The following is a 10951-nucleotide window of genomic DNA, read 5'->3' on the forward strand; positions in this document are numbered from 1 at the left end:
GGCAACTCCAGAGTGGAAGTACGTCCAGCCCCTCTCAAGGAGACTGGTTCCAGAGAGCGAGAAAAGAAAAATACGAGTGGTTTTGAGTTGTTATTGAACTGTTTTTCTGCAGTTTTTTCCCTTTTCTGTGGCGCATTGCACTAATAATACCTACACCTTCAGGTTTCATGTAGTTGTTCCACTGCGGCAGCGCGGCTACAGATGAAAAGTAAAAGAATCAACTAAAATGTATGGATGTAAACAGTAACATGCAACATGTCTAACGGATACAGTGTGCGTCACATAGTGATGGAGTTGCTGAAATAAACAGGGAAGTCCTGATGACTGTGTTGCACATGGGGACCAGACAGACATGGATGTGAGGAGCAGTTTGCCCCGTTGCTGAAGGCGTTTCGACAGCATCGCCACGCTGCAGCCCAGTCAGCAAACAGGCAGCAGAAAACAAAAGTAGAGGCTTCACAGCAAAGTGTGATGGACTTGGGGCAATTACACCTAATTGGGTCTGACTGGTTCCCTTTTGCTCCTCAGTTGAGGGTGACTTGGCTGGAAGTCGGGATCAGAGTGATGCCATTGCTCCTGGCGTCTGGTGAACTCGCACTAAGCACTTTTTATTCGCTTGGTTTCTTCTTGACCAACCGTCAGACTCGCAGGGAACCGCCTCAGTGCTTCACAGTTAGCGCTGCCGCCGCCATGCAAACGGCAAAGAAAGTAGGATCTAAAACCACCGCTGCTCAAAGGACGAAAACATAATCTAATATGGTGATTTTTTTTGCATTTGTATGAGATGAAAAATGAGTATTCCCTGTGTGCAGCTGACTTGTAGTAATGTTTCTAATTTTGCTGCTCCTCAGACTAATAAGCTTGTCCTGTAATCGTGTTAGCTGCCCTGTCGGCCCCAGCCAGGGGACCTAATTGGGACAGAGCCTTGGACAAAGTGAAAATTATTAACTTTTGTCAAGCTCCTGGTGCGCTGTGTTATAAAGCAGTGCAGGTCAATTAGGACGCGTGATGCGATAAGGTCCGGGCAGCAGAGGCGCGCTGACTCGATTAGGACGGGGACTGGACGGGTGAACCCGGAGTCAAACTATGAGGCTGACGGAGATTTCATCCCGAAAGTGCGGCTTAACAAGCTGCAGAAATGCTCCGTTATTTATCGTCCTCTGTGCGTTCCGGTTACAGATCCACTGGAGACACTTAGGAGCTCATCACGGTTATCTTCACTTTTACTTTTTGTCTCATAATTCTGATTCGTCATGAGAAATCTGGGTGTTTTTTTCTTAGAAAGCCAAGAAGAAAACCTAGAAATTCAACTTTTTTTTCTCCAAATTTGGCTGTGATTTTTCAGATTTTAGACATTTTTGTTAGAATAAGCTCATATTTTGGAATTTCTTGTCAGATTTTAATCATAATTCTGAATTCAGACTTTAATTTGGCCTTTAATCTCTGAATTCTTACTTTTTTGTCTTTTCTTCCTCAGAAATCTGACTTTCTTTAGAATATTGACTTTTTGTGAGAATTCTGGGTTAATTTAGACTTTTTTCAGAATGAGTTAGATTTTATCCCCAAAGTGCAGATGAACAAGCTGCAGAAATGCTACGTTTGTTGCACTTATTGTCTTCCATATGCTAAGAGAACATGACATGATCACACAGATCCAGTGGAGACATTTATTATCTGAGCATATTTCCAGTCGTAGCTTTGATCAGCCAGCGTGGCGGCATGTTGATGTGACGCCTGAAGCTTGTACCACTAATGCTCATCTAAGGGACCCAGTGAAGCCCTTAATGGTTATAATGGGGACCTAAATGCCAAACTGGAAAGCTGTTGCTGCCTTTGCTTCCCTCTGTTGTTCCTCCCTGATGAGAAAGAAGAGAGGTCCCGGCTGCAGCAGTTTCTACTGTTTATCACTTATTAAAAGACGGGGAAGTGCTTGGATCTGATGTGAGCGTTTAGTTTCTCCCCTGTTCAGCATGTGCTAATAATTCATGACTGACACAGCACATGTGATTTAATTATCAGCTTTTCTTTGTGTCAATATTGGCAGCGGAAACCCGACGGCTGAGCAGCAGAGAGGCCGCGGCTGCACACGGTTTCCTCCTGAGAGGAAAAACACGATTATCTTTGATACGACATGTTGTCCCTGTGTTTACTTTGATTACCTGCAGCTCCACATGCTCTCACTCTGTAATTATGCTGCTACGCAGATACACACACAGGGCCTCCATGTTGCAATGCAGTTAGGATTTTTTAATAACAATTCTGACTTCAATCTGGGAAATATGCTTTTTCCTCCTCAGAATTCAGACTTTAATCTCATAATCTATCTAAATTTTGTCTTTTTTTCCTCAAAATTCTGAGAAAAAAGACACAATCTTTACTTTCTCTAGTATTTCGATGTTCCAAGATTTCAGTTTTTCTCATAATTCTGAGGTTAATTTTGGAATTCTTGTTTTTTCTTTTCAGAATTTGTATTTTTCAATAGAATTCTTACTTTTTTCAGAATTATCTTTTTTCTGTCAGAAGTTGGATTTTAATTTCAGAATGTCTTTAATCCTAGAGTTCCTGCTTTTCTGATAATTCTTAATTTATTTTGGGAATTACAGTTTTTCTCTCAGAAATCTGAGTTTGGGTCAAATTTCTGGGGGTGTGGAATTTCTCAAAACTTTATTGTTAGAATTGCGAGTGGTGGGATCTGAACTGGTTTTAGGCAAAATATTGTAAAACTAAACAAATTTACACAAAAATGCAAAAATCTTGCCCAGAAAGATGAACGGTCTCGATATAAAGACAGTTTATCAGTGAGTAGCTGCTTTTTAAACAGAAACGAAGGATTCTGGTTTTGCATGTTGTGAATTTGTTTGTTTCGCTGCTTAACGAGGAAACAATCCGACCCAGAGCCTAATCTTACTGTCTTGTTGATGATTTAACGGTGTAAATTGTTGTTAAGCCTTTTGTTTGTTTTTTGCTTGCTGGTGTCCGTGGCGGAGGCACAGCTGCAGCACCTTTTTCGGCAGCATGAAACTGATCGAATAGCCAGAACCCGGCCATATAACGTGATACGGCTTGCATCACGCTGTAACATGAGGCAGATGTCTCAATCTGTACTTTCCAAGCTTCCCAATTGCCGGCAATTCAATCTTGGGCTGAATCTGTGTGTAACCCAGTAAGCGGTCCCTACTGTCGCCACATTATTCACAGTTCCTCTTGGTGAAACCTTCACATCCCCTCCGCACAGGTAATCCTCACAAATGGGGCTTTAATGCTATTGGCGGTGCCATCCTACATTCCCTCACTTTGTCATCACTTTCCCTCTGCCTTAAACACATTTCTTGACTTTAAGCAGCACTTTATTGTGGTGTGTTATTTTGTTGAATTGGATTAAACGAACAGTAACTGGGAATCCATTTGAACCTGATCCTTGCTCAGCCGACTCCATTAACTGTCATCCTTGTCCAGAATCGTCCGGCGCGATGGTTGATGCACCGTCAATAACCTTACAGAGAGAACTGCAAAGTCTTTAAAAAGTAAAACCTTATATTTTATGTCTTCCCGCCGAGGCAACAGATCAAATCAGCTACAGCGCTAACAGGTTTAAACGGATGAGACGCAACCAGACTCCCCAGAATGGGACCACGGCGCTTTCAAAGTGGTCTCATCTACGAAGTTAGACCTGGAGACGCAGACGCCGGTGCTGGATTATTCGCACATTAACGACTTTTTATTGGAGCTTTCGGACCCGGCCGCCCTCCCTGCGCTTCTCATATCTCCATCTGTGAACATCTCTCAGCTGAGCCGAGCTTTCAGAGGCGAGAAGCGGGAGTTTCTCTGTCGGTTCGGAAGAGAAAGACGCACAAGAGGAACAGCGACACTGAATCAAAAAATAAAATAAAAAATCTCTGAAATCTCACTTTAATCTCAAAATTTGTGTGTTTTTTCTCAGAATTCTGAATTTTTCTTCATAATTCTCACTTTTTATGAAAATTAATCTTGGATTTTGAAATTTTTCTCAGATTTCTGAGATGAAGAATTCTGACTTTTTAATCAAAATTCTGCCTTTTTTCTCAGATTTCAAACTTTTTGTGAGAATTAATCCCAGATTTTGGATTTTTTCTCAAATTTCTAATTTTGATCTCAGAATTTTGACTTTTTCTCTAAGAATTGAGAGAATTTTTGTGAGAATACAGTATTTTTTTCTTCAGCTTTCTGACTTTAGTTCCAGAATTGTATCTTTTGTTTCTCAGATTTCAGACTTTTTGGGGAGAATAATCTCAGAGGTTGGACTTTCTGAGATTAATCTAAAAATTCTGATACTAGAGTTGGAATCCTTAGGTTTTTGTAAGGATTCTGTTTTTTTCTCATAAATTTGACTTCTTTCACAGATTTCAGACTTTAATCTCAGAATACAGATTTTTTCCTTATAATTCTGACTCTTTATTCATAATTTCCTGTAGGTCAGATGAACATCTGGGTGGACTCGTTTTGCTCTTAGTGAAAATCATCTTCAGGGACCCTGGGAAACGGATAAACTGGCTTAAATCCAACATGTTCCTCCAGAAAGTTTGCCGTTCTCCTCCATGTTGGCCACTGAAGCCGTTTCCTCCCAGGTCTGCTTTAAAGTCAATTCTGAGATTAAGGTTGGGATTATTTTAATTCTTTCAGGGGCCCTAATCCTCCTCCGCAGGAAGAGGACACCGGGGCCCTGAGCTGCTCCTCAGATTTATTGAAACTTCATGTCCTGTCCCAATAGCTCATTTGTCAGGAGACCTAATTTACGCTGGCCCATAAGACTAATTGCAAATTTGCGGGAAAAATGCTGATGTCGCTGGAACGGAGCAGAGCTTTTTTACATCCCCACCGCCTCGCCTCCTCCGCCTCTGCTGTCCCTCGCTGTGCATTCGCTAATGCGTTTCATCTGTGGAGCATAAAACAGACACCGTCTCTTTTCCTGTGATGTAGTGAGACTCTCTGGCTGTGCGCTGCAGAGATTAACCCCTCGTGGGACAGTGAGCAAACTGGAAATTGCGACAAAAACCCAAACCGTTCTCGCTGTGTAGTTGGACTGATCGTCGCTCTTTGTCAGATTCTTGAGGCCAGGAAACCCAAAACAGCAGCCAACGTTGACAACTGGCAGACATTGCATGACAATTAGATGTACAATTAGCCCAGCCACTGGGTGTCTTTATGTGCAGATGGCGATTGCTCCTAACGAGAGGATTGTTACAGAGATCTGTTGGTTTCTTTTCAGTTTGTCTTGTGGTAGACAACTTTGTTTTTCATTGTTTCTGCATTACGTTTTGAAATCAGTCAGTACTGAGATGCTTGCATGGTCTCATTAAAATACAAACAAAACATGGTGACAGTAATTTTAAGTCGACTATGTAGCCTGGTGTCGCAGTTCAATCCCATTTCAACTTGTCCCAAGAAATAAAAGTTTATTTCAAATCCAGAACTGACAAAACAGTCTGAGAATAATTTTCTCTACACCGACATTTAATTTCTATTTCCATTTGATATGTTCAATACAGGTGTGAGATTCTTTCTTTTTAAACATGTTCTGCCTGGCAGTGTGGCACTCTGAGTTGTTGTCTGAGTGTTAACGTGAAGCCCAACTGATTAACATTCACAAGTGGAGAGTTACGGTAAGTTACCACCGTATATCTTTGAAAAGCAGACACGGAGCCTCCTGCACAACCATCAAGAATGCAGCAAGTGGTGTCTGGATGGGGAATTAACAACAAAACACTTGTCTTTTCCAGCAGCCATTGTACAGCGCAGACAGCAGTACAACCAGCTGACCAAACGTACTGGAGCTCAGCTTGTGTTGCTAGGTAATGGATGGAACTCTTCTGGGGTTGCTAGGTAATGGATGGAACTCTGCTGGGGTTGCTAGGTAACGGGCAGTTATTACTCTTTCAGAGGGCAAACATGCGTAATGGCACTTTACATCAGTTAAAAATGGTTTCAAAACAGTGGTGTTGTCATTTACCGCAGTAATTTCTGGGACAATTTATTGTGACAGTCCTACTACCTTCTGTTGGTTTTTTCTTGATTTTTTTGGCTTGGGTAAAATCTTGAAAAGGTTAAAAGTTACAGAAATAAAAATCATTTAAAAACAAGGTGAATTTAGTGGCAACTGCAGACCAAGATGTGATTATCTGGAAACAATCTAAGAGATTGTAACAGGAAGGCAGATTTTGTAACAGCAGATCAGAAACGTAGCAAATATTCCTGTTACTGCAGCAAAAATCTCACAAAACTCTGACCCTGACTTTACAAAGGTTTGGGGAAACGTTTAATCTCTGCAGACCGGATTCCTGCGGTTTTTTATTCAAAATCAACCATTAATATTTCATGCAGTCAAAATATCAGTGTGCTGTTAAACCCAGATCATGGTTTCACCCTAACCAGTACATTACTTTTAATGCGTCCGTCCTCCAACAATAACGTTTATGCACTTAAGAGGGTGTGAAGTATTTTGGGTAAAATGTTGCGGATGTGATGTGGTGCAGATTCGACGGTTCTGGCCAGATATGAAGGCTCGGCATGCGCGGCTTGATTTGAGGAATAATATGCAGCCGCATGTCTCAATCATGGGATCTCCACCCTTCGTCAAGGCTTTGACACATTCGGCAGACTTCGTGGTTGTTTTCTCATGCTAGCTGACAGGTTCTTGTCGAGGGGAATGTGTGTCAGGAAGTCTCCTCCGCACATGTGCACGCTATTTAAGGTGAAATAAAAATTTTTGATCTCTGGTTTTCACGTAATTTTGTTCCGTCTCTTGAGTATTGATTCTTGGTGCTTGGAGAGAGTCCTTTAACTTTTGATGAAACGGTTTGGCAGTCTCACACAGCGCAGGGGAAGAAAGAAGAAGAAAAAAAACTTCAGGGGGATTTTAGAGGTTGAGCAATTATATGATTATGAAAAGCATTATATGGCAAAAAGAACAACATCGTGTAATTGGCTTGGCGTGTTAGTGCTGACGAGTGCCAGATGTAGAAACGTGTGCACGTCTGTCAACGTAATGGCTAACACCTTGACCGCATTGGAGCATGAGGCTTGCACCATGTGGGATGAAGCAGCCATAAAATCCAGCGCAAGCTATTTGTTAGCATCAGACGTTCCAATTTGATTGGTAAAATTCACACTGTAATTGGCTTATAAAGCATTGTTGGAGCCAGAACAATGAGCTGGAGGGGTAGAGCTGTGCCAGGTCGCCCAGCGATTCACAACATCCCCCCCTTCTGGGCATGCCTGGTTTCCTCCGCAGCTACAGGTTCCTCTCTGCAGCTCGGTTTAAGAGCCGGCCGGGATGTTCGGAAGGGATTTAATTGTAATGGAGGTGGGGGTTTCTGGACCTCCCACGCTCGGGTTCAACCAGGGAGCTACAGCTTTTCTCTTTCGCCTCACCTGATCTCTGCCTTACTTTTTCCTGCTTCCATGTGTCGCACTGCAAAAACACAGAACCATACTAATTTAAATTCTACTCCAAATGCACCTGAAGTGAGGTAAAGCTGACTTACAGGTAACTTTTCAGCAAGAAATGGGAGATTACTTTGAGTAAATAATTCCTTAATATTGGTAAAAAATAAAATAAATTTTTAAGTAAATAAGTCTTTGATATTGATGAAAAGCAATCAATGGCAGATTATTTCACTAATAACGAGGGGAAAATGTCTTGTTATAAGTGAAATAATCTGCCAGTGGAACTACAGCTTTTTAAAATCAATATTAAGGAATTACTGACTTAAAACAAGCTCCCTGAAAATTTGCTTGTAATTTTAGTTTTGTCTGATTTCAGATGTACTAAGATATTTGGAGTAGAAACTAGACCAAACCTACTCGGTAAGGTCTCGTGTTTTTGCAGTGCAGAAAGGCTTTTTTAACCAAATGCACCTTTCTCCTCCACCTTGCCTCTTAGCGAAGACAACACATGCGGCTAGAAAGCCCACACATAGGGAACACATTTAGCCAGGCAAGCGGCCAGTGGACCACATTCCTGTGGACCTGCTGGGGGAAAGAACAGCAGAACACATTTTACACGTAAATATTGAGAATTGGATATGGCACATTCCCCCTCCTTTCTTTCTTTGCCCTCTTTTCTCCTTTCTGGTTCTCATCCCCTTCTCTCAAATCAGTCTCCTATGTTTGAGCCATGATGGCCGAGAAAAACCCCCTAAAAAAATCAAAGCGTGGTTGGACTTTGATTTGAATTGCATCAGCGATGCAGATTTCTGATGCCTCCTGGTCAGAGAGGGCAGCCAGCTTTACCTCATGGCTCAGATATTTGCGGGTAAATCAGCGTGCTCAGCGCTCCCCTCTGTGGAACAATCATGTGTTCTGTTTAATTTGGTTTATTAATGTTTGTTTGCAGTTCTGGTGAGAAGTTTACATCCACTCATCACGGCCTCCAATGCTGGGTTAATTACTGCTGTTCTCCTGCTGCGGTGCAGTTACACCACATGCAACTCCAATTAATAATTAGAAATGAGAATTAGGTGCACAATAACCAGTCTGGCTTATACACACAGGGTCAGATATATACATACACCCAGGCCTGCCACAATAAATTAATCGCAAATTAAAATGAACCCAATAATTTCCATTTGCATGATTTATTGTTTTCTCTTTTCTTTACCAAAAGTTTTCAGTCTGCTGCTTCAGTCCCAACCTTTTTATGAAGGACAATTATGTTCACAGAGAATTCATCATTCATTTTATTGGTTATTTCCTTTATTGTGTTTATTTATTTTGGATATTTAAAACGTCTCCAGTTCCAGTGTTAAATGTTCATTGGAATTAGTCACCATAGATGATAAATTGTCCAAGATGTTATTGAATGAAATGATAATATTGTTGTTTTGAGACCATTTTTAAGTAATATTTCATAATAACAAAAATGCCATCTATTTGTATTATCAATGGCATAATACCAATTAAACCATTGGTATGGTATAATTGGTATTATGCCATACCAATGTTATAATATGCCATTGGTATATACCATACCAATATTATGGTATTGGCATAATAATGCAAGAACACATCCTCCAAGATCAGTAAACCTTAAACTCTAATGAACATTTAACACTAAACCTGGAAGACATTTTAAATATGCAAAATTAACAAACAAAATAAAATGAATTTTGAAGTCTTGGTAAACAAAATTGTCGTTCATAAAAAGGCTGGTTGAGACCAAAACACCAGACTGAAACTTTTATCATCCAGGTTTTAGTAAAGAGAGAAACGATAAATCAAGCAAATGGAAATTATTTAACTTGTTTTAAATTATTATGTGATTAATTGATTTACTGTTTATTGCAACAGGCCGAATTAGAATTAAACTCGGATTTTTTAGCTGAAACTTGATTTCATACTGTGGACGCTGTGAAAACCATCAGATACATATCCGATTTGGTACCACTTGAAGTGGAGCAAATTGAATCATTTGGAATTGGGCCACTGAGATTTCCACGAAGAAGTCAGGTATGTGGGAAAAGACATTAGATTTTGAATCGCATTAGCCACCCTGTGGCTAAAGTCGCCTGACATAAGAGTGATTGACATACATTAATATATATTTATATCCCTCTCAGCTCCACTAATTAAAACTGGCTAAAAACGTCAGCTAGTGAACTCAACCGTCTACCAAACGTACGCCAAACGAGTCGGATGTTAACCAACACAAAGCGGCACATCTAGTGTATATTTAAATGACAACTAATAACCTTAAAAAAAGTTTTAGTAACTAAAGGAAACGTGACAGTGGCTTACTTTTGGTCGCATTGGCTAACCAAACACACAAACTCAGAACGTCCAGGCAGGAGAATAAAACACAAAGTAAAATCATACATGTTTTGTTTGTAAGTATATAACACATCTGTTATATGTGTTAGAAAACTGCTTGTTAGGGTCAGTGTCAGTCGGGTTGAGGTCGTGACATTGGAAGGAAGTCCCAGAAGTTTAATGTTTTCCTGCCTTTTCCATAAAAAAACAGATTTGGATCATTGTCCAGTTGGAAAACACAACTGTGTCAAAGTTTCAACCATCTAGTTGTTGATTTGAAGTGAAGTTAAAGAACTTCGAGGCGCTCCTGCCTGTGGTTCAGTGAAAGGCAACTGGACTTGTCTCGTTTCTGGAAGACGTTTTGCCTCATCCAAATAGCTTCTGCAGTCTGAACATGGTTGGAAGGAAGACAGTTGAAGGAGAGCCAGGTTTATCTCATGACTCACATGTCTGTGGTTAAAGCAGCTAACCAATAAAATGCCCAATCAAAGGAAGACAGAGGAACAATTAGAAATAACTAAAATATGGAGAAAACATGTTTTCAAGTGAAATTTATACCAATCAGCAAGAATAGATGCTTCTTCATTTACCATGAAGTTGCTCAAATTGGCTGAATGGAAACACGGCAATTTTAAAAAAAATTGCCAGGTGTTATGATGGATTAATTTTTCAGCTGCATCAAGTTTGGTTTGTTTCACAAAAATGAAATGGAAACTATTGTTTTGCATCACACAGCTGTTGGTATAAAGCAGCATAGAGCTCATCTGTAGCCACCTCAGAAGGAGACAATGAGGGTAACGTCCTTCAAAATGGAAGAAAAATGCAAACAAAAAAGAATAGCACCAGATTTTAACGGTTGTAGGATTTCTCTTCTGTGGTTAGTAAACAAACGCAACCCATTTCTCCCTCTGGCTAAAATGTAGCATGTTTGTTTTGGTTGTATTTACCCAGAATGCCCTGAGTTACAGTCCGTTTCCTGCTTTTGGAGCGGTCCTTGGCGTTCACATGCATTCGAATCCCACCAGAGTTCACTTCAATCAGACCGAAGTTTGTAGGCGGACCAGAGTTCGGTTACATGGTCACACCTTCCCAAACAAACTGGAATTGGATTAAAGCGCACTAAACAGGACATCCTAATATTCATTCCAGTTTTATGTTGTATAATCAA

The 10951-nt window shown here is 40.6% G+C and overlaps 1 long non-coding RNA gene across 1 annotated transcript; it reads left to right on the forward strand.

Annotated features, from left to right (window-relative positions):
• The first annotated feature begins 270 nt into the window (after nucleotides 1-270).
• Nucleotides 271-3907, forward strand: LOC106963196 (uncharacterized). Its single transcript, XR_001428145.1, has 2 exons — nucleotides 271-759; nucleotides 3558-3907. It is a non-coding gene; the product is annotated as an uncharacterized LOC106963196 (long non-coding RNA).
• Nucleotides 3908-10951: the final 7044 nt, after the last annotated feature.

This window comes from Poecilia latipinna, unplaced genomic scaffold (genome assembly GCF_001443285.1).
Source record: "Poecilia latipinna isolate Pla-1442-1.1 unplaced genomic scaffold, P_latipinna-1.0 Scaffold1503, whole genome shotgun sequence".
In the NCBI taxonomy this organism is placed as follows: domain Eukaryota; kingdom Metazoa; phylum Chordata; class Actinopteri; order Cyprinodontiformes; family Poeciliidae; genus Poecilia; species Poecilia latipinna.